The sequence below is a fragment of the Bos indicus x Bos taurus genome, chromosome 20 (genome assembly GCF_003369695.1).
Source record: "Bos indicus x Bos taurus breed Angus x Brahman F1 hybrid chromosome 20, Bos_hybrid_MaternalHap_v2.0, whole genome shotgun sequence".
NCBI classification, from domain to species: domain Eukaryota; kingdom Metazoa; phylum Chordata; class Mammalia; order Artiodactyla; family Bovidae; genus Bos; species Bos indicus x Bos taurus.
In genome coordinates this window covers 61,567,638-61,594,526 of record NC_040095.1, presented here as the reverse complement: position 1 = coordinate 61,594,526, position 26,889 = coordinate 61,567,638, and the positions used below count along the sequence as shown (strand labels likewise).

General features: G+C 43.2%; 1 protein-coding gene across 2 annotated transcripts in view; it reads right to left on the bottom strand.

The window, feature by feature from the left end:
- CTNND2 (catenin delta 2) overlaps positions 1-26,889 on the bottom strand; it is a 1,102,711-nt gene that overhangs the window by 433,109 nt on the left and 642,713 nt on the right. The window lies entirely within an intron of this gene.

Genomic DNA, 26,889 nt, shown 5'->3' with positions numbered 1-26,889 from the left:
ATGGAAAGATTGGTATCTACTCTACCTTCCTCTGAAATGGTTCAAATGGTTGCCACAAACTGGCTTCATTTCTAAATTAAGGCTACACATTATTGTAAATCCTTATTTGTGTCTTTGGACTTCTTCTTTTTTTTTTTGGTTTAGTGTTTTTTGTATTGTGTGGGAAGAGGTGTGGCTTTGAAGCTGTGGACCAGGGAATCCACACAAGAGGAGCAGAGTCTTAGGAGGGCTAAGAGCTTGAGCTGACACACAAGAAGATGTTGATGGAGAGTGAATATTTCATCATAGGGATGGCCAGAATCCCAGGAGTGAACATGCCAGGGGAATCATCTCCGTGGGCACAAATGGAATGGAGGGCATCTAGGGACGCTGAAGGGGCACCACGGAGAGATGGTTACCCAGCGATGGTGAGGACAGGAGCACACAGAGCCAAGTGAGGCTACAGATGATTTTAGCAAGACCCTTCAGATAAATCTCCAAAGCTAATACCCTGCCTGGTACACTAGGATTTAACTGGCAGCTGCCTTTGAACAAACCCAAATGGGAACCCTCCCTTTCAGCTTAAAGTAAGAGGGAGTTGCACTTCCTTGATTTTAGTGGTGTTTGTGGGCAGCTCTCTCTCTGTCCTGCTGGTCTACCACCTTCACTGATGGCCACTTTAAAGCCAACATCTTCAATGTGCAATGATTGGCTGCTTCTTCAGGACTGTCTAACCTCAAAGATTTTTAATATTCTCATCTAGTTTATTTGAGGATAAAGCCATTCAAAAGTTTTGAAACTGCCAACAAATGTTGCTTCACATAGGCTGCTTTACATTTAAATCAACAGAAAACAGAGCGATTCCAAAGGACTGGGGCAAGGTTGGGGCTTCTATGAATTCAATCTTGGTAACAAAGACTGAATGTTTTGAGGCAAGGGAAGGGAATAAAGTTGGCAAGTTCTTACCTTTCCTTTTGCTAGTAATTAAATAAATTCTGGTTTAGACAGTGTTCCAATGAGTGATAGATTCAAAATAACTGTTTTGCATAATTAGGTTCATTGCATCTGATTTATCAAATGCCAACATCACAGTGAATATTATCTCATGCTGGTATTTTCCAGGAATATATTTAAGTATGATACGCCTTGAGTTCCTGCTGTCAGTTCTTCCTACTTCTGAAAGTTTTGATAATATTCCAAGGACTTACAAGTGTAAAAAAACTAGGAAGCAGTCATTATATCCAAATGTCGTATAGTTAAATAAAAGCTATCCATTGTAGATTTAGAGTTTTAACTTTATTGCTGTTCCTTGATTCTAAGCAGTTAAAAATATTCAATGATAAACAGTAAAAGGACCTGCTTTTCTTTTAAGTTGTGACATGAGCTGAGGGTACATACAAAAATCCTCTTCTTATAAATGGGCATTAAGAAATGTTTACTCTCTTATTAAGATAAGGGCTATTTTGGTGGATATCAGAATTTCTATGTGCTGGTACAATGAAAAATGCAATAGTAAAATTATTAAATATTTGAATAGTATACTATACTTTATTTTTTTATTATTATGTTCTTGATAGAACTGAAAGTTCACGGTGTTTCCCTGTGGAGACATTTCTGCAAAATACCTTTGCATATTTAAGCACTGTGCACAACGCTGAAATGAAGCATTTTAAACTGAGCATTGTTACACTCCTTTTATCCACTGTAATCAAGTTTTAGTGGCTCATGGGTGGGCGGGCACAGCTATTGGCACGAGAGGTAGAAGCAGGAGAAAAGAAGGACAAGGAATTAAAGGCTACAACTTCCACAATTCATGCCTTTTACCACTCTTGCTCAAAAAAGCACATATCAGATCCTTACTACCAAGGCCTATTTGGGATTTTTCTGGTGATCCAGTGGCTAAGACTCGGAGCTCCCAATGCAAGAGGCCTGGGTTAGATCCCTGGTCAGGGAGCCAGATTCCACATGCCCCAACTATTGATCTTCCACGCTATAACTAAGACCCAGAGCAGCCAAATAAGTAAATGAATATATTTAAAAGAGTAAAACAAACAAAAATCAAGCCTATTTTATTTGGAGGCAATTTCAAGGAAAAAAAAATTGTCACACCACCTGTTCTGGGAGTGTGCTCCAAAATCTCAGGCTGTTGCTGTTGTTTCAGTCTCCGAGTCATGTTCAGTTCTTTGGGACCCCAGGCACTGGCTGTAGCCCATCAGGTTCCTTTGTCCATGGGACTCCCCAGGCAAGAATTCTGGAGTGGGTTGCTACTTCCTTCTCCAGGGGATCTTCCCGACGCAGGGACTGAGCCCGTGTCTCTTGCATCTCCTGCACTGGCAGGTGGCTTATTTGCCACTGAGCCACCGGGGAAGCCCACAGAATTACATGAGATGGTATATAGACTTGCTGATTCAAAGACAACACACTTTTCTTTAGTGGTAATTTTCTTTTATCATTATGACCTACTTGACAGCGAGTCCTCATCATAACACTGGACTCAAAACACTACTAGTAAACATCTGCATCTTTGCCAGAAACTGGAGCAATGTTGCCATCACGAGAAATATGTTAGAGAAACTCTGACTTTGTTAAAATGTCACAGAGGTCAAGGCCAATTGTGGTGGTGGAGAACAGGTCTGAGAGCCTTGCCTTGAACAAGCTGAGGGCTCCGAACTGCAGTGTGGCAAAGGGCAGTGGAAACACAGATGGGCCAAAGAGAAAAGAGAAAGCAGATCCCACAGCCCAGACCAGCTGCATCAACTGGTCCCCGGCCATTGCAGACGCAGGTCATACAAGTGTCCAGAAGGCACTTAATGACTAATTTCTATCACAAAAAGTACGGCATCCAACGTCAGTCATCTGTCAGTGCTCTCATATGCTTTTACTCATCCTACTTCTCCACTTCACAAGACAAAACTTGGGCCTAGAGAGCCCCGGCCCTGGCAATTTTCATATATGTGTTTCTGAAATTAGTGGGTTTGAAGACTCCCACCTGAAGCATCAATGATCCATATGCAGGCTAACAGAGGTTGTGATCCAGGAGGGCTGAAGGGTATTGAAACAGCTCTGTGCAGGCCAGGCCCTCCTGCAGGTCCAGGAGCCGTGGAAGACTGGGAAGAACCTCACACTGATGCAGGACGAGGCTTGAGACAGTTGCTGTACAAGAGCCATCATCTGTCCTAGGACCTCAGTCATCAGCTCACTGCTGCTAGTGCTGACTTGAAGGATGCTCAGATGGCTTAAATCAGGTCACTCCTGGCCACCTGGCAGTGGGGCTGGTGATGGGAGGTGAGCGGAAAGGTTTAGTTCTAGGCAGAGACATGTAACCAAGCAGGACCCTATGGGGTCTTCCTGGGACAGGCCCCACCCCACATGTCCTCTGCTGTAGTTCCTCTCTTAAATGCCAAGATAACAGTATCGGATGCACACTTCCTGAGTTGTTTTACAGATGCTAAGTGGAGAAAATTAACTACTTGATGACCATGAGCCCCTAGATCTATGGGCACTGTTATCTATCAGAGAATTGTTCTTGAGCTGATCACATATCCTGTGATCCCGTCTTTCTCAGCTGGCTTTTAAAAATGCTTTGCTAAGAAACCCTTTAGGGAGCTTGGGTTATTTTGAATACAAGGCACTAATTCTTGCTGGCCCTGCAATAAGCCTTTCTCTACTCCAAATGCTCAACTTTGGGTTTGCTTGGCCTAACTGTGCGTCAGGCATAGGAACTTGAGTTGGATAATGGATGGATGTACGCTGAAGAGTTGATGCTCTCAAATCGTGGTGCTGGAGAAGACTCTTGAGAGTCTCTTGGACAGTAAGGAGATGAAACCAGTCAATCCTAAAGGAAATCAACCCTGAATATTCATTGGGAGGACTGATGCTGAAGCTGAAGCTCCAATACTTTGGCCACCTGACCCAAAGAGCCAACTCATTAGAAAAGACTCTGACACTGGGAAAGATTGAGGGCAGAAGGAGAAGGAGGTAACAGAAGGTGAGATGGTTCAGTGACATCACTGACTCAACGGACATAAGTTTGAGCAAACTCCAGGAGACAGAGAAGGACAGGGTGTGCTGCAATCCATGGGGTTGCAAAGAGTCTGATTCAATTTAGCAACTGGGCTCCAGGGGCTCAAAGGGATGAGTAGAACGGACCCCTGGAAAGTGGAGGGAAACTAGACTCAGTATATCCCCTGCTGCTCTGTAGGCATCTTCACTCCAGCACAACCATTGACATGAGCAGTTCCTACACAGAAATGTAAGCAGATAGGTTAGAGGGTCCCTGGAGAAAGACAGTCAGGAATAACTTTCTTGACATAAAAAACCCATTTTGGCCTAAGCCATTTTGTGATCTAAGCTTGGCTGCAATGCTTGCCTTTGACCAGGTCTCAGTAATTAATTACCTTAAAGGAGGGAAAGGAGAAACAATGGAGGGGCATTCAAGAAGCCAACAGTGCAGCCTTGGGGCGGGGTTCTGGCTCCTCAACAGATACACACAACAGTATACCTGTGAGTTCCGCAGAAACCTGGCCCCACCCAGGGAGAGGTGGAATGGCGCTGCTGACCCTCCTCACTTCAGTCGACTAAAGCTTGGACTCTGTTGACCTGATGACATAATTCTGGGCTGCTTTTCCTCTGCTCGAGCCCTCTCATGAATATGCATATACCTTTAGCTTAAAACTTTCCTGTTCAGATAGACAGAGCTTCAGGAAAGATCCCTGTGTTCGTACTTGCTGCAAAAAATAAATCCTTCCTTCTCCCAGCTTCTGGCTTGGTTGTGTCTATTGGCCCAAGAGGGGAACCCAGTTTTGGGGGAACAGAAACTTGAAAGTATGGCTCCCCTTCCAATTCTATACACAAAAGGAGGCCTTAGGAGCACAGGTGTATAATAATGTCTAGTAATTTGAACTAAGCTCTAATAGCATCTAAGGTAGTAATTTTATCACTCTTTACTGTGTCAGTTTTTCCCAAACAAACTGAAATAAGAAGACACGGTCTGGACTCCAGAACTGTGTTTAACCATCTGAGCAAATCAAGGAAAGCCACTGAACCTCTCTGAGCTCTGGTTTCCTCCAGCATAAAAATACATATAAGAATGCCTGCATTTGTACGACGTGGCATTGTGGGAGGATCAAGGAGAGAGAAATCAGTGTGAAGGGCTCTGCAATTGATAAAGCTGCGTAAAAACAGGTACTCTCACATCATTTGATCTTAGAGTCAAGGAATTATTATGTTATCTTGTTAATATACATCTTTTGATTGAAAAAAAACAACCAAACTCTATAACTTAAACTATCAAAATATCCAAAAACAACTTGAGGTTTAAGATTTTTGAAATATTATAAGCAAAAGAAACTTTGATAATTTTGTGAAGTATTACTGCAAAATGTAAATCTTACGGCTTTATTTTTCTTAAAAAATTAGTGTTGCTTTTGAATGGATAATAGCAAAGAATAAAGGAGCAAAGGAAGTTCAAAATGGAAAGAAACACTGACATGACCAAGGGAAGGTGGAATCCTTTTTAGAAAAGGAATATGATATAAACGAAACCTGCAGAGGGAAGATAACAAACATCTGCTGATCCATGAGGAAGCCAGCGACCGACTCGCAGGGAGCTCTTGCCATGGAAAATAATTACGAAGCTGCAAGGGTAAAGTGTCGTCAGTGCATTGTCTGCCTCATGCCTCCAACCCCACATTTTCCCTGGGCCAGAGAATTCAACAGGCTCTGTTCCATTTGACCAGCGACAGATTTGCAAATGAATTTCTATCTGCTAGATTTTATATAGAGTGTGTACACGTGCCAGCTAATCCATGTTGATGGATATATTCACTGATTCAACACCTATTTACCGAGTAAGCGACTTCTAGAAGTTTTGGACACCATCATGCTTAAGAGGAGAAAGTTCCTTGCCTTGAAAATAAGTCAGTCATCACGTTTAGAGATGAAGGTACTGAAGGAAAATAAAGTAGGGTGAGGAGAGTGGTCAGTGTCAGAGGGTATACTGTTTTGATAAGGTAGTCATGAACCTTCTTTTTGAAGGTCTCACATTTCAGCAGAAAACTTCATAAGAGAGCCATGCTGGAGGAAGCAAGTGTGTTTCTCACACAGAGGGACCAGCAGGGAAAGCAAAGGCTCTCTGCAGGAGTCACTTCAGAGTATTTACAGCAGTGATTTTATCATTCATTTAATCCACATTGTCTTTAAAAAGAAATGCCAGTTAGTATGTGAACTCTTTACAAGTTCATACCACAAATGATCATAAAAACTGAACAGATATTTTTTGACTCAAAATTTCACAGTCACAGTAGCCATATTTTAAGCCAAAGAATTTGAAATATTCAGCAGGAGATCACACATAAGAAGCTCATGAGAACTGCACAACAAAGATTCAGCTCAAATACATACATATAGATATGCATTTGATTTGTCATTCCTTAGAATATGATTAATTCTCAAACCTTTATTTATTCCTTGCAGATTTATCTGCAAGACTCTTAAAAGTGCTGATTCCTGAGCACAAGATCCTCTGAAGTCTAACTCGGTCCATCTGAGCAGAGAGTTGGTGCTGTTTAGTTGCTAAGCCGTGTCCAATTCTTTTGTGACCCCATGGACTGTAGCCCACCATGTTCCTCTGCTCATGAGATTTCCCGGGCGAGACTACTAGGTGGACGTTTCCTTTTCTAGGGGATCTTCCCAATTGAGGAATCAATTCGTGTCTCCCACACTGGCAGGTAGACTCTATACAACTAAGCCATCTGGTAAGTCCAAGCAGGGAGTAGCAATGTGTATTTAATGGGCACCACCATGCTTCTCGGATGGCTTAGCTGGTAAAGAATCCACCCACAGTGCGGGAGACCTGGGTTCGATCCCTGGGTTGGGAAGATCCCCTGGAGAAGGGAAAGACTACCCACTCCAGTATTCTGGCCTGGAGAATTCCATGGACTGTACAATCCATGGGATTACAAAGAGTTAGATACGACTGAGTGACTTTCACTTTTCGCTTTTCACCATGCCTCACCTTTCTCCTGCAGAAATCACCCTGACGGCCTCCCTGTCCCAGACAAAGCGGAGAGGGAAGGCATACCCCAAAGACAGAAATCTGCATTTAATATGTTATTACCCTCCATTTACACTTCTTGCTTTCTTCAAATAGTATCATTCACTACCACTAATGCCAATTACTTTATTGACTAGAATGAAACAGATTCATTCTCTTTTCATGGGGGTCCATTCATATTCTCTTAGTTTCTAGACTATACAATTTCTGGTTCTCTAATTCAACAAGAATTCACTTGCTTTCTCACAGAAACAAATGGTTGCATGTTTTCATGTGGAAGTATCAATACTAGGTTCTGAAGGACACACTGCCATTGACTTGTTTCCTTCAAATTTGGAAGCCAGTTTCACATGCTCATTTGCAAAGAAATGGAAGGAGAAAAAGAAGGACCTAAATGACATATCGATCAGTACAGCAAGCTGACTCGAGGAGTATGTGGCCAGATGGCGGAGTTGAACACTTTCATTTCTGAGAGAGAGAAAGAGTTGTCTGCAGAAGAAGACAGCTTATCATGCTACATAGAAGACTCGAAAGTAAAGTCTAAGAATTCAGTTTTTTTTTTGTAAACCATGCAATCAGTTCATACACGCTATTTATGAGTAAAACCACATCTTCAAAGGGCAAAGTAGGACTTTTATAGAGACATGTAGAGCCCGGAAGAAAAGGAGGTTTCCTGTCGCAAATCCCCACTATACCTCTTTCCTTGCTGGGGGCTCTGACTTCCAGGTATGTTCCTACAGATACGCCGGCATCGCTAAGCGACGTGGCCAAGCAGCACAGCCTGTGCGGGCAGGACGCATTCTCTCTGCGAGGGTTTCTGACTAGTTCAAAGTGGACTAGTTCTAGTGGACTTTGAATGTCTCAAAAGGTCTGGCTTGTTATTTGTTATCATTAAACTCCCGGGAGAAAAAAATGCCCTCAGCAAACGAGCACTATCAGAAATACATAAATTTACATAATTTTGGTGAATGTTATACTTCGGGCACGTGATGAGAAGAGCCGACTCATTTTTCAATAAAAGACCCTAATGCTGGGAAAGACTGAGGGCAGGTAGAGAATGGGGTGAGACAGGATAAGATGGTTGGGTGGCATCACTGACTCAATGGACATGAGTTTGAGCAAACTCTGGGAGTTGGTAAAGGACAGGGAAGCCTGGTGTGCTGTAGTCCATGGGATGGAAAAGAGTCAGATATCAGTGTCTGACCAACAATAAAGTTGTAAATTGGCACAGGAGTAGGAAGTAGAGCTTGAATTTTGATTTGTGTCAAAAGCAAAAATCAAGAATAAAACAAGTATTATATAGAATATTTCTCACATTTAAGGTATAATATTTGCATAATTTGCAATTTAATTCCAGTATTTAAAAGATCTCCAAATAATTCCTGTACAACCTGAGTCAAGTCCATATGCTAAATTTCATTTGAAAATGACCATCATTTATTGAATTAGTTTGATACCTTATATTGGTATAAATGTTAAAATACATGGACATATTTCCTACATATAGGCCATGAACCATATTTATTGGAAGGGAAATTATTAATTCATTTGTATTCAATGATGAAACTGCATTGAAGATTAATAATTTTAGTGTAATGGGCCACCTGATGATATAAAATGATTCTATGATAAGTCTGTTCTGGAAAGCAAAGAATGCCCCCCCATTTCATCTCTTTCATAAAACCCTAAATTTTCCTATATTTTGCTGATATAATACAGCCTTGCTGCTATCGTGAAGACTGCTCACATGGTCTCTGAAAACAAATCTAACATAGAAGCATTTGCTCCTGTGATTTTCTTGACAAAGTTTCCAATACAACTTATTGTAATTACAACACTTCACCTCACCTTTTACTAAATGGATAGAGTCATCTACTGGGACTCAAACACTTTCCAGTAAGAATAATTAAGGCCAAAATCCCTGGCCAGTGTATCCCTGTGATTTTGTTCCCTTGTCTTTCCTCCCTAACCATAAGCATTTCTTTCCAAAGCTGTTAAAAAAACGGGCTTCTTTTGTGCAATTCCTTTTGCACAGGCAGGCAGGTGCACAGTCATGAGACAGTGGTAATGAAATGTGAGTAGTGTGGAATCTGATATCTCTGCACCCTGAGGATGGACCATTGCCATTTTTATTTTCAGTCCAGGGTCGTGTGGCTCCACGTCCACACTGAAGGATGGTATTCTGTGTCACACACAACTCCAAGTAAAGAGCCCGAGGAAACATACCTAAGATGGCACTGTGGTACTAGTGAAACACACAAGATACACAGCGTCGATCTGGCATCCATCTCTTCACTTTTTTATCTCAGGGAAGGTAGGCAGTAGCTCTGAGTGCACCAGCAGTAGTGTTTCAGTATTTCTCAAAAAGTCCCCTGATTAATATTTAGGTTCTGACTCAACAGGTTTGGGGAAGAGCCTGAGGTCCTTCATTTTTAACAAGTTCTTGGGCAATTTTGGTGTTGCTGGTCCACAGACCTCCCTGTGAGAAGCCAGGATGTACTGATTTAGCTATGATTGTGTATCTCGGTTGCTAGACGTTTTCAACCCTGGCATACTTCTAGACCCCTGGACACACTTTGATACCCACACACTCTTCTTTATCAACGAGATGGATAAAACTCAATGAGTGTCATTTTATTTCTCTACAGCTACTTCTCAAAACCCTACCAGTGCAGTATTTCCACTGTATGTCTGGAGTCTGGTTCAGACCCAGTTGCCAGGGATAATTATGAATCTTTCCAAGAAAAAGAATCCAGGACAAGGTGCTCCTGACCCATCGTTTTTGTTATATCAAGATATAAAAACAGACTCTGGCTGCAAGGGAGGGGAAGTCTTCATTCTGCTTTACAAAGACTGACTGTTGTGGGGGGAGGAAAACTCAGTTTTCACTTTTGTGCATGTGGTTTTTGCCCAAAGAGCACAGACGACATTCTCAATGGATGGACAAGGAGAAGGGTTGCATCAGTGAAAGTAGGTATGCAATTTTCTTCATAAATCGCTTTAAACATTTTGAAAAATATCTGTACTAAGAGGTTTTGCATCTCAGCATCTTAAACAGAAGACCCTTCCTCAGATTGTATTAGGTATATCATAGACAGAGGCACAAATTCCTTTTCAAAATTACAAGTGTGCATGCTCAGTCATGCCCGGCTCTTTGTGACCGCATGGATCGCAGTCCACCAGGATCCTCAGTCCATGGAATTTTTCAGGCAAGAATACTGGACCAGTTTGCCATTTCCTAATTCTTTTAAAAATTAGATATTTGTGAAAACACAAACTTCAAATATTCTCCTGTATCATTTTTATACTGCTTTCCATGCTCCTCCCACCAAATGGCCTTAATGGTAATTCCAGAAGAAGTAGGCACCGTTGACTCTCAATATAATTTGGGGTGGGGGGAACAGGCAAATAAACTGTTTCATAGATGAGTCATTTTCTATATTTACATTGTATAATTTCTGTATATTTCCATGTTAAAGTTTTATTACTTTAATCAACATAATACTTGGCATATGAAAAAAGAGTTTGAGAGGAGAGGAACTGTTCTGTGTAATAAACACTTCCAAGGAATGAAGTTCTTCCTTGATTCTTTTCTGGTTAAAAGCTTTTAATATGTGTATGTGTATGACTGTGTTTCAGAATCCAATTAGCCACTGAACTATATATGAGTAATTACTATTTGAATACTGGTTATATTAAAACATTAATTCCCTAATACATGCATGATTGATGAGACCTATGTATAGTTATAATTCTCCCACCCACCTTGCGTCTGTTACTTTAGAAATGGTTATTAAATCACCAATTGCTATGGTACAATAGTGATGTCACGGGTACCTTCCTAGTACAGAAATTGGTACTCACTCCTCCAGTGCAAAATAAATGCTATGTATGCAAGAAGACTGTCAAGGTGAAGGGCCTGTCTGGGGCGACATCAATCACAACCAGCTGCTGACTCAGCCACGGAGGGGACTGTGGCATGATCTGCTTCTAACCAGCTCAGCTTACGCCCTGAGTGAATGTGAGTGTGTGTATATGTGTGTGTGCACACTTAACTCCTAGGGAGGGGTTGACTTCTTTAAGATGCTGCCAGTCCATTCAAGGAGAGTGAAGGCTGAAGCCAGAAACACCAGGAAATACAGACATCATTCCAGGTTAGGACAGACTCCCCCTCTTCCCCAGCATAGCACCTGTGGGTCCAGGCACCATCCAGGAAGCCAAACAGGAAAAATCAAGGCTGACAAGTCTGTGTGAAGACTGTTGTTGTTGTTCAGTCACTCAGTCGTGTCCGACTGTTTGTGACCCCATGGATTGCAGCACAACAGGCCTCCTTATCCCTCACCATCTCCTGGAGTTTGCCCAAGCTCATGTCCATCTGAGATAATTATAAGCAAATAATTATAAGCAAAGATAATTATAAGTGAAAATAATTATAAGCAAACAGAAATTTGAAGAGTTGCTCAAGTCCACTGAGTGAAGACCATTAATGGTATTTTTTGGGTTCCTTTTCCTACCAAGTCTGGGGCTTCCTAGGCAGGTCCTTGGTGTACACAGAGACCACAGAACAGGCACTGTCTGTTGTTATGGTCACTTGCATCTTTGGAGTCAGACACCAGGGGAGTCTGTGACATTTCAGAGACGGCTGTCTGGGTCTCTGATAATATTTTAACTGATGCCTAAAAGCATAGGAAGCCACTTTCCAAAGCTTTGAGAAACTCAGTGGTGAGAGAACAAGTGAGAGAAAAATGTGTACCTTACACACTTTTAGCTCAGATGGTAAAGAGCCTGCCTGCAATTCAGGAGACCCGGGTTCAATCCCTAGGTCGGGAAGATCTCCTGGAGAAGGAAATGGCAACCCACTCCAGTATTCTTGCCTGGAGAATTCCACGGACAGAAGAGCCTGGCAGGCTACAGTCCAATAGGCAGCAAAGAGTCAGACACAACAGAGTGACTAACACTTTCGCTTTATACATTTTTAATACTGATAGAGCCAAGTTTTTCTGTTAGCTGTTGGTAACTTTTTCATGCTTCACTCACCTTGAAGAGAACCTGGCATCTCTTTGTGTTCATACTTCACTTCATTATATGGATGATTTTCAATTATTGATGGGGTATAAGACTTTCACCAATTAGTGAGGTCCAGTACTCTTGCCTGGAAAATCCCATGGACAGAGGAGCCTGGTAGGCTGCAGTCCATGGGGTCGCTAAGAGTCGGGCACAACTGAGCGACTTCACTTTCACTTTTCACTTTCATGCATTGGAGAAGGAAATGGCAACCCACTCCAGTGTTCTTGCCTGGAGAATCCCAGGGATGGTAGAGCCTGGTGGGCTGCTGTCTATGGGGTCGCAAAGAGTGGAACATGACTGACATGACTTAGTAGTAGTATAATAGTCGAAGATACTTGTTGAATGTTGACTAGATGAAGTGTAGTGAGGAGTTCTGAAATATGCAGAGGGCTCAGTTGCCCTCAGGGAAACTGTTAACCCATTTAAATAAATGCTCTTCCTCTTCTGGTTAAAGGAAAATTCACTATACATTCTTTTTTTGTATCAAAGTTAGTGCTTTCATAATAGACATATAGATCTGCTTGATATCAGCCTTTAGAGATTTTAGGTATTTCACTTTAGTTCAGTTCAGTTCAGTTGCTCAGTCGTGTCCAACTCTTTGTGACCCCATGAATTGCAGCATGCCAGGCCTCCCGGTCCATCACTAACTCCCAGAGTCCACCCAAAACCATGTCCATTGAGTAAGTGATGCCATCCAACCATCTCATCCTGTGTCACCCCCTTCTCCTCCTGCCCTCAATCTTTCCCAGCATCAGGGTCTTTTCCAATGAGTCAACTCTTCGCATCAGGTGGCCAAAGTACTGGAGTTTCAGCTTCAGCATCAGACCTTCCAATGAACACCCAGGACTGATCTCCTTTAGGATGGACTGATCGGATCTCCTTGCAGTCCAAGGGACTCTCAAGTCTTTTCCAATACCACAGTTCAAAAGCTTAAATTCTTTGGTGCTCAGCTTTCTTTATAGTCCAACTCTCGCATCCATACATGACTACTGGAAAAACCATAACCTTGACTAGGTGGACCTTGGTCAGCAAAGTAATGTCTCTGCTTTTGAATATGCTGTCTAGGTTGGTCATAACTTTCCCTCCAAGGAGTAAGCATCTTTTAATTTCATGGCTGCAATCACCATCTGCAGTGATTTTGGAGCCCCCCAAAAGTAAAGTCTCTCACTGTTTCCCCATCTATTTGCCATGAAGTGATGGGACCAGATGCCATGATCTTAGTTTTCTGAATGTTGAGCTTTAAGCTTTTTCACTCTCCTCTTTCACTTTCATCAAGAGGCTTTTTAGTTCCTCTTCACTTTCTGCCATAAGGGTGGTGTCATTTGCATATCTGAGGTTATTGATATTTCTCCCGGCAATCTTGATTCCAGCTTGTGCTTCTTCCAGCCCAGCGTTTCTCATGATGTACTCTGCATAGAAGTTAAATAAGCAGGGTGACAATATACAGCCTTAACGTACTCTTTTTCCTATTTGGAACCAGTCTGTTGTTCCGTGTCCAGTTCTAACTGTTGCTTCCTGACCTGCATACAGGTTTCTCAAGAAACAGGTCAGGTGGTCTGGTATTCCCATCTCTTTCAGAATTTCCCACAGTTTATTGTGATCCACACAAAGGCTTTGGCATAGTCAATAAAGCAGAAATAGATGTTTTTCTGGAACTCTCTTGCTTTTTCAATGATCCAGCAGATGTTGGCAATTTGATCTCTGGTTCCTCTGCCTTTTCTAAAACCAGCTTGAATATCTGGAAGTTCACAGTTCACGTATTGCTGAAGCCTGGCTTGGAGAATTTTAAGCATTACTTTACTAGCGTGTGCTGCTGCTACTGCTGCTAAGTCGCTTCAGTCGTGTCTGACTCTGTGCGACCCCATAGATGGCAGCCCACCAGGCTCCCCCATCCCTGGGATTCTCCAGGCAAGAACACTGGAGTGGGTTGCCATTTCCTTCTCCAATGCATGTGAGATGAGTACAATTGTGCAGTGGTTTGAGCATTATTTGGCATTTCCTTTCTTTGGGATTGGAATGAAAACTGACCTTTTCCAGTCCTGTGGCCACTGCTGAGTTTTCCAAATTTTCTGACATATTGAGTGCAGCACTTTCACAGCATCATTTTTCAGGATTTGAAACAGCTCAGCTGGAATTCCATCACCTCCACTAGCTTTGTTCATAGTGACGCTTCCTAAGGCCCACTTGACTTCACATTCCAGGATGTCTGGTTCTAGGTGAGTGATCACACCATTGTGATTAACTGGGTGGTGAAGATCTTTTTTGTACAGTTCTTCCGTGTATTCTTGCCACCTCTTCTTAATATCTTCTGCTTTGGTCCATACCATTTCTGTCCTTCATTGAGCCCATGTTTGCATGAAATGTTCCCTTGGTATCTCTAATTTTCTTAAAGAGATCTCTAATCTTTTCCATTCTATTGTTTTCCTCTATTTCTTTGCACTGATGGCTGAGGAAGGCTTTCTTATCTATCCTTTCTATTCTTTGGAACGCTGCATTCAAATAGGTATAGCTGTCCTTTTCTCCTTTGCTTTTCTCTTCTTTTCACAGCTATTTGTAAGGCCTCCTCAGAGAGCTAATTTTGCTTTTTTGCTTTTCTTTTTCCTGGGGATGGTCTTGATCCCTGTCTCCTGTACAGTGTCACGAACCTTGTCCATAGTTCATCAGGCACTCTGTCTATCAGATCTAGTCCCTTAAATCTATTTGTCACTTCCACTGTATAATCATAAGGGATTTGATTTAGGTCATACCTGAATGGTTTAGTGGCTTCCCCCACTTTCTTCACTTTAGTTATCCCACATCAAATCAAAGTTTATCCACATATAAAGTACATATATATAGACACATATAAATGTATTTACATATACTTAAGGGTATTCCTGGTGGCTTAGACTATAAAGAATTTGCCTGCTATGCAGGAGACCTGGGTTTCATTCCTGGGTTGAGAAAATCACCTGGAGAAGGGAATGGCAACCCCAGTCCAAAACGCTTGCCTGGAGAATTCCATGGACAGAGGAGCCTGGCAGACTACAGTCCATGGATTGTAAAGAGTCAGACACAATGGAGCAACTAACACTTCCACTTTTCATATATACATAGATGTGTGCATAGTGTTTTTCGCCAAATACTTTTTTAAAGATTTTTTTTTTACGTGGACCATTTTTAAAGTCTTTACTGAATTTGTTACATATGGCTTCTGTTTTATGTTTTGTCATTTTGGCTGCTAGGCATGTGAGATCTTAGCTCCCCAGTGAGGGATCAAACCCACACCCCTGCATTGGAACGTGAAGTTTTAACCACTGGACCACCAGGGAAGTTCTTGTCATATATTTAAAATATAGATAATAGGCAGAAATTATATGTATTATACATAACATATATATTCTGTGTAACATGGACTAAAATATACAACCAAGTTTTTAAAATTGTGAAATGAAACTAACATGACCTTGTAAATAGCTATACTTTACTAAAATAAATTTTTAAAAAATTATAAAAATGCCCATTGGTTAAATGTCACAGCAGAAAGGATTTGACGCAGGTTGGGTAGCAAATAAACTCCATTCTGAAAGCTTTTGAGTTATTAATTATTGGGGGCTATTTTCACAGCTACTAAAAGAGTTGGGTCTCTCCATAATTCCTCTTGCCTAGATAAAAAGAAAGAAAAAATGTTTAAAAGAAGCTTTCTATTTGCTAAGGCAGAGATACTGGTTCACTAAGATCACTGAACTGATGCTGACACTTAAAGTGAGTGGCTACCACAGACATCTGTTTGCCCAAATTAATCCATACCTATGGAGAAGGCAATGGCACCCCACTCCAGTACTCTTGCCTGGAAACTCCCATGGACAGAGGAGCCTGGTAGGCTGCAGTCCATGGGGTCTCGAAGAGTCGGACACGGGACATGACTGAGTGACTTCACTTTCACTTTTCACTTTCATGCATTGGAGAAGGAAATGGCAACCCACTCCAGTGTTCTTGCCTGGAGAATCCCAGGGATGGGGGAGCCTGATGGGCTGCCGTCTGTGGGGTCGCACAGAGTTGGACACGACTGAAGCGACTCAGCAGCAGCAGCAGCATGACCTAAAATGCATAAGTACCACAGAGAACCAGAAGTACTTTACCATCAGTGTTCCCTCCACTTTCAGTTCAGAGGCATGGGGCCTGAAAATTAGGAGAAACTCACACCAGGGGTCAGACGCAAGCCAGGTTTTCTCATTGCTGGGTTCTGGGGACTCACTAGGAATCCATTCTGTTACATCTTTCTCTGATTCAACATTATATATGAGCATTTGCCAGCAGACTGTTTCTACTAGCTGTCCATGTGATCAGCAGGACTGAAGAAATAAGTAACTTTTGAGTCCAGGACCAGGGGAACATGTGGCTGCGCATCACCTGGCCCTTTTTTCAGTGAGGGCAGAGGGAAATATCCTGAGAGCTGGCTCATTTCTGGGGTCGGAGAACTTGTCCCCTGCTTTTTAAAAATTATTTTTATTGGAGTATAGTTGGTTTACAGTGCTGTGTCAGTCCCGAGTGTACAGCAAAGTGAATCAGTTATACACACATGTATATCCACTCTTTTTTTAGATTCTTTCCCCACATAGGTCATTACAGAGTATTAAGAAGAGCTCCCTGTGCTCTACAGTAAGGTCCTTCTTTTACTTATTTATTTTTGGTGGGACTTCCCTGATGTCTCGGTAAAGAATCCACCTGCAATGCAGGAGAGTCTGGTTCAATAGTTGGGTCAGGAAGATCGCCTGGAGAGGGAACAGCTATCCACTCCAGTATTCTTGCCTGGGAAACCCCATGGACAGAGGAGCCTGGTGGGCTATAGTCCACATGGTCTCAAGACTTAGACACGACTTAGGGACTAAATCCCATTTATTTTTGGTCACACTACATAATATCAGGTCCTTGCTTTAATCCATTCCTCTTCAATCTTCTCACACCCTCACCTTGTCTCCAATCTCCATCATCTCAAACAGTCACTCCCTTGCCTCTGGGGTCCTCATTCCAAGTGAAAAGAAGCTTACAAGATGTTTCATACACTTTTAACCAATATCTAACCCATCCATCCCTAGCTATACCCTCTTCTACCGTTTGAACCTGTTCAGCTGCACTTTATTAAACCTAGCCTCAAATGCTGCCTCTTCAGGGACCCTTTCCCCATCCCTCCTACCTGGACATGCCTCTCCCTCCAGGGATGTTCTGAGACCCTGGTCCTCTCTCATAGCTCTTCATACCACAAGTTACTTCTGAACTGATCAAGGGAGAACCATGGAGTCATGAGCTCCACCTTATTTAAATATGAATGCCCAACAGACTGGGCTGATGTCATGATTCTGCAAAGTAACAGTAGTTATCATTTACTGAACCTTCCTTTTTTTCACCACACAAGGTTTATTCATCTATGTATGTCTGTGCATGCTTAGTCATGTCTGACTCTTTTAGACCCCATGGACTGCAGCCTGCCAGTCTCCTCTGTTCATGGAATTCTCCAGGCAAGAATCCTAGAGTAGGCTGCCATGCCCTCCTCCAGGGGATCTTCCCAACGCAGGGATCGAACACAGGTCTCCCACATTGCAGGCAGATTTTTTTACTGACTGAGCCACCAGGAAAGCCCCCTTATTTCTTACTCATTCATATGGTATTACTAACAAAGAAAGTCAATGTGGTTAGGATACACAGCAAAGGCAGCTTGAGTGGAAACCATGGAAGTATAAGTTTCTTGATCCCGAAAAGATTTCATCAGTGAACCCATAGAGGGAGCAGAGTTCTCATCAGTACTGGACACTTTTAATATGCAGACATGTAAATAAGCAATTGACAGGCATGATTCTCAATCTCATATGACCTTTGTTATGACAGTATAATGGCTGCAGCACTGTTATCCTCACTATAGGAAATGCAAGCAATCTCAGAGAAGCCCCATTCTGTTCCCCAAACAAGCCTGGCATGATTTCACCTCAGGACCTTTGCACTGGCTGTTCCCTCTGTCTGGTACATCCAGGTGTTTGCTTACTGGACATCTTGCAGTGGAGAGCTTGGCCACCCTGCCCTAGGACATCTCTGCTTCTCTCAGTCCTCCTTTCCCTGGCACTTCTCACCATCTGATATCCTATCAGCATCAGACCATCACCTGTAACACAACAGGTGTTTTGGCCTCTGTTGTTCACAGGTGCGTGGTAACACCTGAGAGAGCACCCAGCACAAGATAAGTGGTCAGGAAAGACTTACTGGGCTCAACCCAGCTATCCAGGGTCATGGAGCTGGTAAGTAATGGAATCAAGATATGTGCACACATCTGTCTAGCTCCTCAGTCCATGCTGGTGACCACTGCCTCCTGTATTTGTGAAACTCAATAGGACCGCAAGTAAATTCATTAGCCTTACTCATCTTTCTACTACTACTACTAAGTCACTTCAGTCGTGTCCGACTCTGTGTGACCCCATAGACGGCAGCCTACCAGGCTCCCCCATCCCTGGGATTCTCCAGGCAAGAACACTGGAGTGGGTTGCCATTTCCTTCTCCAATGCATGAATGTGAAAAGTGAAAGGGAAGTCGCTCAGTCGTGTCCGACTCTTCACGACCCCATGGACTGCAGCCTACCAGGCTCCTCCATCCATGGGATTTTCCAGGCAAGAGTTCTGGAGTGGGGTGCCATTGCCTTCTCCAACTCATGTTTCTACTTATTCTTAAATACTGAAATTACACAGACTCCTCTGGAATTTCCCCAATATTCCATTCATGATTGTGCACATTAATGTGTTGAGTCCCACCTTTCCTGCTACCCAGATGTCTCCTCACCCTGACTCTTTCAGGGGCAACTCTTCATAGCCCTTCTGGTCAGTACACATTGCTTCTTTGGGTACCATGCTTTCCTCTTGTTTTATGCCCTTATTTAGCTAAGAATACATCATCCAATTGCGGTCACATTTAGGAAGGGGTGCCTAGGAGACAGATTTCATGAGCACTTGCAAGTCTGAAAATATCTCATACTGTTTTTTAGAGATGATGGATAATTGAGCTATGCATGGGTTTTCAGTTCAGCTGCTCAGTCATGTCCGACTCTTTGAGACCCCATGGACTGCAGCACACCAGGCTTCCCTGTCCATCATCAACTCCCAGAGCTTGCTCAAACTCATGTCCATCAAGTTGGTGATGACATCTAACCATCTTATCCTCTGTCATCCCCTTCTCCTCCTGCCTTCAATCTTTCCCAGCATCAGGGTCTTTTCCAATGAGTCCATTCTTTGCATCAGGTGGCCAAAGTATTGGAGTTTCCGCTTCAGCATCAGTCCTTCCAATGAATGTTCAGAACTGATTTCCTTTAGGATGGACTGGTTGGACCTCTTTACAGTCCAAGGGACTCTCAAGAATCTTCTCTGACACCACAGTCCAAAAGCATCAATTCTTCGGTGCTCAGCTTTCTTTATACATGACTACTGGAAAAACCACAGCTTTGATTAGACAGACCCTTGTCGACAAAGTAATTTCTCTGCTTTTAACATGTTGTCTAAATTGATCATAGTTTTTATTCCAAGGAGCAAAGTGTCTTTTAATTTTATGGCTGCAGTCACCATCTGCAGTGATTTTGGAGCCCCCAAAAATAAAGTTTCTGTTTGCACTGCTTCCCCATCTATTTGCCATGAAGCGGTGGGAGCAGATGCCAGGATCTTAGTTTTTTGAATGCTGAGTTTTAAGCCAACTTTTTCACTCTCCTCTTTCACTTTCATCAAGAGGCTCTTCAGGTTGAAATTTTTTTAGGACATCACCTGAATGTTCTTTTTCCTCCAGCGTCACTACTGCAAGTCAGGTGCCATCTGTTTTATTACTCTCCAGAGGTTTCAGAGTCTTTTTATGTTGGTGCTATGAAGTTTCATGATGCAGAAGATGAAATATTTTGTATTCCAAGCAAAGGGTATTTCCTACGAGGACACAGGTCCCCCGGCCCTTAGGAATTGCTCTGCGTTACTCCACTGATAATTTGCTTTTCTGCATTTTTGTCTCTGAGGCTGCAGTAATATGTCAGATCTCCTGGGTTTGTTCCTTTATGGCTCTTGCTGCAGTTTTCTCTATCGATTTCTCTTTATGTGCTGCCTTCCCAGTGATTTCCTTGACTGTGTCCCACTCGTTCTATCAAATTTTTTAATGTGGGTAGTTATATTTTTACAGCCCCCAAAAGATTTTCTTGTTCTTTGATCCTTTCACATATCAACTCAATTCTTTCTTAATAAATATAAGATCTTCTTAAATCCTGCTCAGTCCTAAACCTAAGTTTTAGCTTGTCTCTTTTCATCCTGTGCTCCCTTTTCTATAAATCATCTCTGTTTCTTCCAACAGACAGTTCACTTTTCTGGTTTTCTTTTTCATGCCACTAATTCACCCAAATTCCTTAGTAATCCTTGGTAATTCCTCATATTTGAGAAAGAGAAACCCAGGGCTGGCTTCTTCTGCTATGGCATGAAAAGAAATGCTTTTCACTGTGTGTCTTTGTATTAGAACTGATGAGAAGAGTGGAGCCTACGGGCTGGGCATCCTTCTGCAGAATGAGACAGTGGAGGGCAGCTCCAGGTGTCAGCTCACCACCCCCCAAGCCTGTATGAAGTGAACTTTCTCTAGGCCACCAGCTGCTGTAACTCAAGTCTACCTTTCTCAGGCACTTTGTTCAGTTTCTTCAAGAGACCACGCCTAGTCCTCTGCCTGGAGGAAGCATTGGCCACAGGGTCATCATCTTGGTGGGAGGGAGGGGGTGAGATGGGAGGAGGGAATCATGGTCTCAAGTGCTGACTTTAAATCCCTCCATCTCAAGTCTCACTTCTCTCCAGCACCCCAGCTCTTAAGGTTGAGCTTGTCCAAGTATTCATACAAGACAGCTGGTCCACCTCCTAGACATGCAGATTCTCGGGAGAAACCTCCACATTTTCATTGCTTATCACTCCTATCTATCTTGCTTTCTAGAACATTTTCAATGACTTGCTTGTTGGTGACACCCACCTTCCAGTCTCTCTGTTCTGTCTCTTCTGTGACTTCATTCCCCATTGTATTTAATTCCATACTCTATATTTCAGAGGGTCTGAGGCTCGGAGAGGCTAATGAGTGGAGAGAGTCATGTCACCTTAACTGTTGTCCAAGGTTCACTGTCATTTTTAAAACATTCATGTTCCCAGTTAAATTACAGTGTGATCAATATCATGTAAGTATCAAACACTGAACAGGCCAGCCTAGAAGGCTACATAAAGATGCTGCTCTCAAAAGAACAAAAAGACCCGTTTACCCCATTTTAACCAGCAAGGTCACCAGGTGGTAGAGAGAGAAGGGAAGATACTTGTTTCCGTGAATCAACAAAAAGGAACCCATCAGGAAGGCCTTTGTGGCCCCTAGCATCCCAAACATTTACTTACTGATACAGCTACTCACTGTACAGAAAATGGGTGATGAAAAGATACACTCCCTGTTGCTTATCTGACCTGGATGGACATCAACTGGACAGAAATCAGACACTATGTTGCAATCAAATGCTGCACAGAGTGGTTTTCAAAGGAATGTCTTGGAGTCTGGGTCTCCAGGAAGAGGGAGGCAGTTAGGGAACAGTAAGTAGAATGGAGGTTTGCTGAAGAGATTTTAGTACCCGCCCTTCTTGAAGAGAGCGAGCCCAGGGGATCACACAGATAAGGGTTCCCTGCTATAAACTGGGATACCAGAATTGTAGAGAGTAAATGGCTGGCTGGCTGGCTGAATAATCACTTTGTTGGTGGAAGCTGGAGAGAATCCATGAGTAGGAATCAGTCCATTCTCCCCCACCAAGTCTTCTGGGGTACAGGATGGAGGAGTGCACAGTGTAGGAGACAGATCTATTTTACATTCTGAGCCAGGAAAAGATGCTTGGGCGGGGCCTGGACTCTGAGAGCAGGAGGTTCTGATGAGGGGCTGGGACTGGGGTGTGGCTAGCAAGGAAAGCACTGGAGCTTCTGCAGTTGAGGAGAGGTCCCCAGTGAGGCTGAGGGCCAAAGAACCCCAGGAAGTTTCGGCTAACAGCCAGCCGTAAACCACTTTGGAAAGAAGATTGAACTATTGACTGATATCACAGACATATCACATTCTAACTAGTAAATCTAAACTAGGATTTTTTTTTTTTTTAACTTAAGGGGGATTTGGAAGGTTCGCAAAAATTGTTCAAGTATAGGAAATGCAATTTAAAAGGGCAGAAGCAGCCAGATATCACACTGCATTCTGACCACGTCCCAAGCACCATGTGATAAACAAACTTGCTTATTACCTGAGGAGACCTCAGGTTTCCTCTGAGAAAACTGACAGCAGAGACTGCAAAGCTTTTAAATAGGATTAGGCATTTTTTTCTTTCTTATAACAGGTGCACCTGAAAGTATTAACAAATCAGGGAATGAATCAGATCTCCAAGAATGTGGAATGTGAGGCTTACAGTGTGTGATCCCCTCTAAATAGTGAGTTTGATGTCTCTTTGGCGGGGGTACAGGAGGGACAAGCGTGGACAAATTCCTCTCCCTATTAGGTCAGTTTTGATGACAATCATTGGCTAAGAATCTTCATTTAATCCATTTCATTTTTACCTAAAAATAAGTTTCTGATGTTTGACTTAACTTTAATATGTATTTACAACTCAGATTTCTATTTTTAACAGGATTAATTTTGCTCTAAACCAGAAAATGAAAGGATTATGTTATCTGCTGTACAGAATTGAACAAAAATTGGTACTGTAGTCATAGTCAACAGGATGTTGACACATTTTTGAGATATTTCTGCTTCTTCAAAATCACTAGTCATTTAAATAAGTTGAAAACTTGTATGGTATTTCTATGTCCTTGGTGTCTTTCTTCAATAACATGCAATACCTCTAACCTCCAATACTTGGGCCACCCGATGTGAAGAGCTAACTCATTGTAAAAGACCCTAATCCTGGGAAAGATTGAGGGAAGGAGGAGAAGGGAGGCAGGATAGAGGATGAGATGGTTGGATGGCATCACCGACTCAATGGCCCTGAGTTTGTGCAAACTCTGGGAGACAGTGAAGGACAGGGAAGCCTGATGTGCTGCAGTCCATAGGGTTGCAAAGAGTCAGACAAGACTTAGCAAATGAACAGCCACCACCATATATCATGTGTATTGAAGACTATAGAGCTGCTGGATTCAAAGTGATAGTGATGGAGGTTCAAATTGCATCCCTGTCACTTCCAGCCAAGGTGACTCTGGGTAAGGGATTTATCATTGACGATGCGCCTCAGTTTTCAAACCTGTGCAATGGAGGTGAAAATCACACTGACCTCATAAAGTTGTGGGAAACGACAAGAGACACGGGCTTCTCTTGGCACCTAAGAAATGACACTGACCTACACTTCTGGCTTATCTCCTTCTTTTGCTTGGGTTCCTGCTGTACTCCTAGACTTCTGCACTTGTGGGAGGCATCTGGGCTCAGCCCATGGACCTGTTCTCTCTAAACTTACTTCCTATGTAGAAACTCCTTTAAGATTCTCAGTCTCAAATACCATCTACTTGTGTCTCCCTTTCATCAAGAGGCTTTTTAGTTCCTCTTCACTTTCTGCCAAAAGGGTGGTGTCATCTGCATATCTGAGGTTATTGATATTTCTCCCGGCAATCTTGATTCCAGCTTGTGCTTCTTCCAGCCCAGCGTTTCTCATGATGTACTCTGCATATAAGTTAAATAAGCAGGGTGACAACATACAGCCTTGACGTACTCCTTAAAATGAAGATCATGGCATCCGGTCCCATCACTTCATGGGAAATAGATGGGGAAACAGTGGAAACAGTGTCAGACTTTATTTTTATGGGCTCTAAAATCATTGCAGATGGTGACTGCAGCCATGAAATTAAAAGACGCTTACTCCTTGGAAGGAAAGTTATGACCAACCTAGATAGCATATTCAAAAGCAGAGAGATTACTTTGCCGACTGAGGTCCATCTAGTCAAGGGTATGATTTTTCCAGTGGCCATGTATGGATGTGAGAATTGGACTGTGAAGAAGGCTGAGCGCCGAAGAATTGATGCTTTTGAACTGTGGTGTTGGAGAAGACTCTTGAGAGTCCCTTGGACTGCAAGGAGATCCAACAAGTCCATTCTGAAGGAGATCAGCCCTGGGATTTCTTTGGAGGGAATGATGCTGAAGCTGAAACTCCAATACTTTGGCCACCTCATGTGAAGAGTTGACTCATTGGAAAAGACTCTGATGCTGGGAGGGATTGGGGGCAGGAGGAGAAGGGGACGAGAGAAGATGAGATGGCTGGATGGCATCACTGACTCGATGGACGAGTCTGAGTGAACTCCGGGAGTTGGTGATGGACAGGGAGGCCTGGCGTGCTGCAATTCATGGGGTCGCAAAGAGTCGGACGCGACTGAGCAACTGAACTGAACTGAACTGTTTCTCCCTAATTTTTTATCTCCAGCCTGGGCTTTCTCCTGAAATCCAACTTGTGTATTCACCTGTCTACTTCACACGTGCCTTCTGATAGACAGATGTCCCATCTCCAATCCACTGCCTCCAAACCCAACCAGATGCTTCTGCATCCTGTCCCATCTCAGTCAGTGGTTGATTCCATTCTTCTGGTTGTTGAGTTGGAGGAATCCTTGAGTCCTCTCTCTTACCATCATCACCTAGTCCAGGAGACAATCTGGACAGCTGGGCTCTATCTACACACCCAGGACTACATGACTCCTCACAGCCTCCAATGCTTCCATGCTACCCCCAAGCCATCATCATCTCTTGCTTACCTTACTGCAGGGACCTCCCAACTTGTCCTCCTGGTTTTGCCCTTGATCCTCTACAGTGTATTCTGTTATAGACTAAGTCATACCGTGTCAGTCCTCTGCTCAAATCCTCAACAGTTCCCAAGGATAGGGGTGTAGTCAGCATCCCCAAATCTTGAGGCCCCCCCCTGATCTGAGCATCCACCCCTACCTTGCTGGTCACTTCATAAGCGTCTGTGTCATTTCTTTGCCCTCTTTCTCTCTGACACACCCTCACTGGTGTCCTTGCCGTTCTGCAAATCTATCAGACACACGTCCATTTTCCAGCTTTTGAACTCGCTGTGCCTTCTGCTCAGAATGCCCTTCTGCTTGGTATTAATATTGCCAGTATCCTCACCGCCTTCATAATTGACTCAAAAGTCACCTTCTCATTAGAGCTTTCCCTGGTCACTCTGCTAAAAATGCCTGTGATTTTCTATCTTCTGCAGCTGAAACGAGGCCAGGGATTTTGGTTCATATCGATCAATTCTGTTTCCCTAGGGTCCAAATCAGTGCCAGTATATAAGAGGTGCTTAACAAATAATTAAAGGGATTAATGTATTCAACAGTGAAAACCACTATCTATCCCAGTGTTCACACTTCCTGGTCATCAGTGACAAATCTCCAAAGTCACAACCCTGAAAATGCAAAAGCTCTTTTTCAAGCTTGACTTCTAACTGCACTTTCAATGAGCAAACCAGGTGGCTCCAAACTTTACGATGCCTGGAACAGGGTCAAGCACACACATTCGGGCACAGAGCTCAAAAGCGCCAATGCTCCCGAGTTCTCAGCGTTGTCAGAATCGGTCCCCACACCTTTCATGGGCCATACTTGCTAAATTCTAAATAAGGCCAATGATCTCATGCAACCCAAGGATTTATGCAGAGTTATAGAATAATTTGAAACTCAAAAACCACCAGCAGCAATTTGCTTGAAAAAAGTCTTCAAATGAATATTTAAAAGTATGCATTTGAAACAAAGAAACTCAAACATTAAAAGTGCTTCTTGTAGCTCAAAAATCAAGAACCGTCAGTGGCATGTTGATTCTTTTCCCACCAGCGAGCAAAAAGTGAAATCTGGTCAGACAATGAGAGGAAGGGATGGAAATGAAGAGGGAAGTGAAGGCACATGGGCTTGTGATGAGCACCTGAAGGTCCTTATTTCTGGACAAAGACTCCTTACACACACTCTCTCACACACACACACACACACACACACACACACATCATATCCTCAGAAACATTCACTCCAGATATCAGAGTATAAACGATCTCCTTAACACTTGCATACAAACAAAGTCACAACAGTCATGTGTGATTCTTTGCGACCCTATGGACTGTGGCCTACCAGGTTCCTCTGTCCATGGGATTCTCCAGGCAAAAATACTGTAGTGGGTTACCATGCCCTGCTACAGGGGATGTTCCCTACCCGGGGACTGAACCCATGTCTCATGTCTCCTGCATTGGCAGGTGGGTTCTTAACCATTAGTTCCACCTGGAAAGAAGCCCATACACTTTTAAAGCCTCTCCCTTGCTTTCCCTAGTGGCTCAGTTGGTAAAAATCCACCTGCAATGCGGGAGACCTGGGTTGGATCCCTGAGTTGGGAAGATCCCCTGGAGGAGGGCATGCAACCCACTCCAGTACTCCTGCCTGGAGAATCCCATGGACAGAGGACCCTGGATGGGGGTCTGTGGGGTTGCAAAGAGTTGGACACGACTGAGGGACTAAGCACAACCCAGCACTACATTCAGTGACATTGGGAGCAGTCAGGCTCTCATCCCGCCCCATCGCACCCTCCCGAACTCCCACCCCCCTGACCCCACCACCTCTCCACCAGCCACACACTCCCTATTTTTCGTAATGTGATTGAGTGAACCCACCCAAGTTTAGCACGTCTGATCACTGGGAGAAAGAGACGGAAGTTAAGGCTCCTGGTTTCTTTTCCCGGCTCTCTTCAGGGAACAAATGGGATTTTGACAAGTCACTGGGACCCTCTAGGACTCAGCTGCCTCTTCT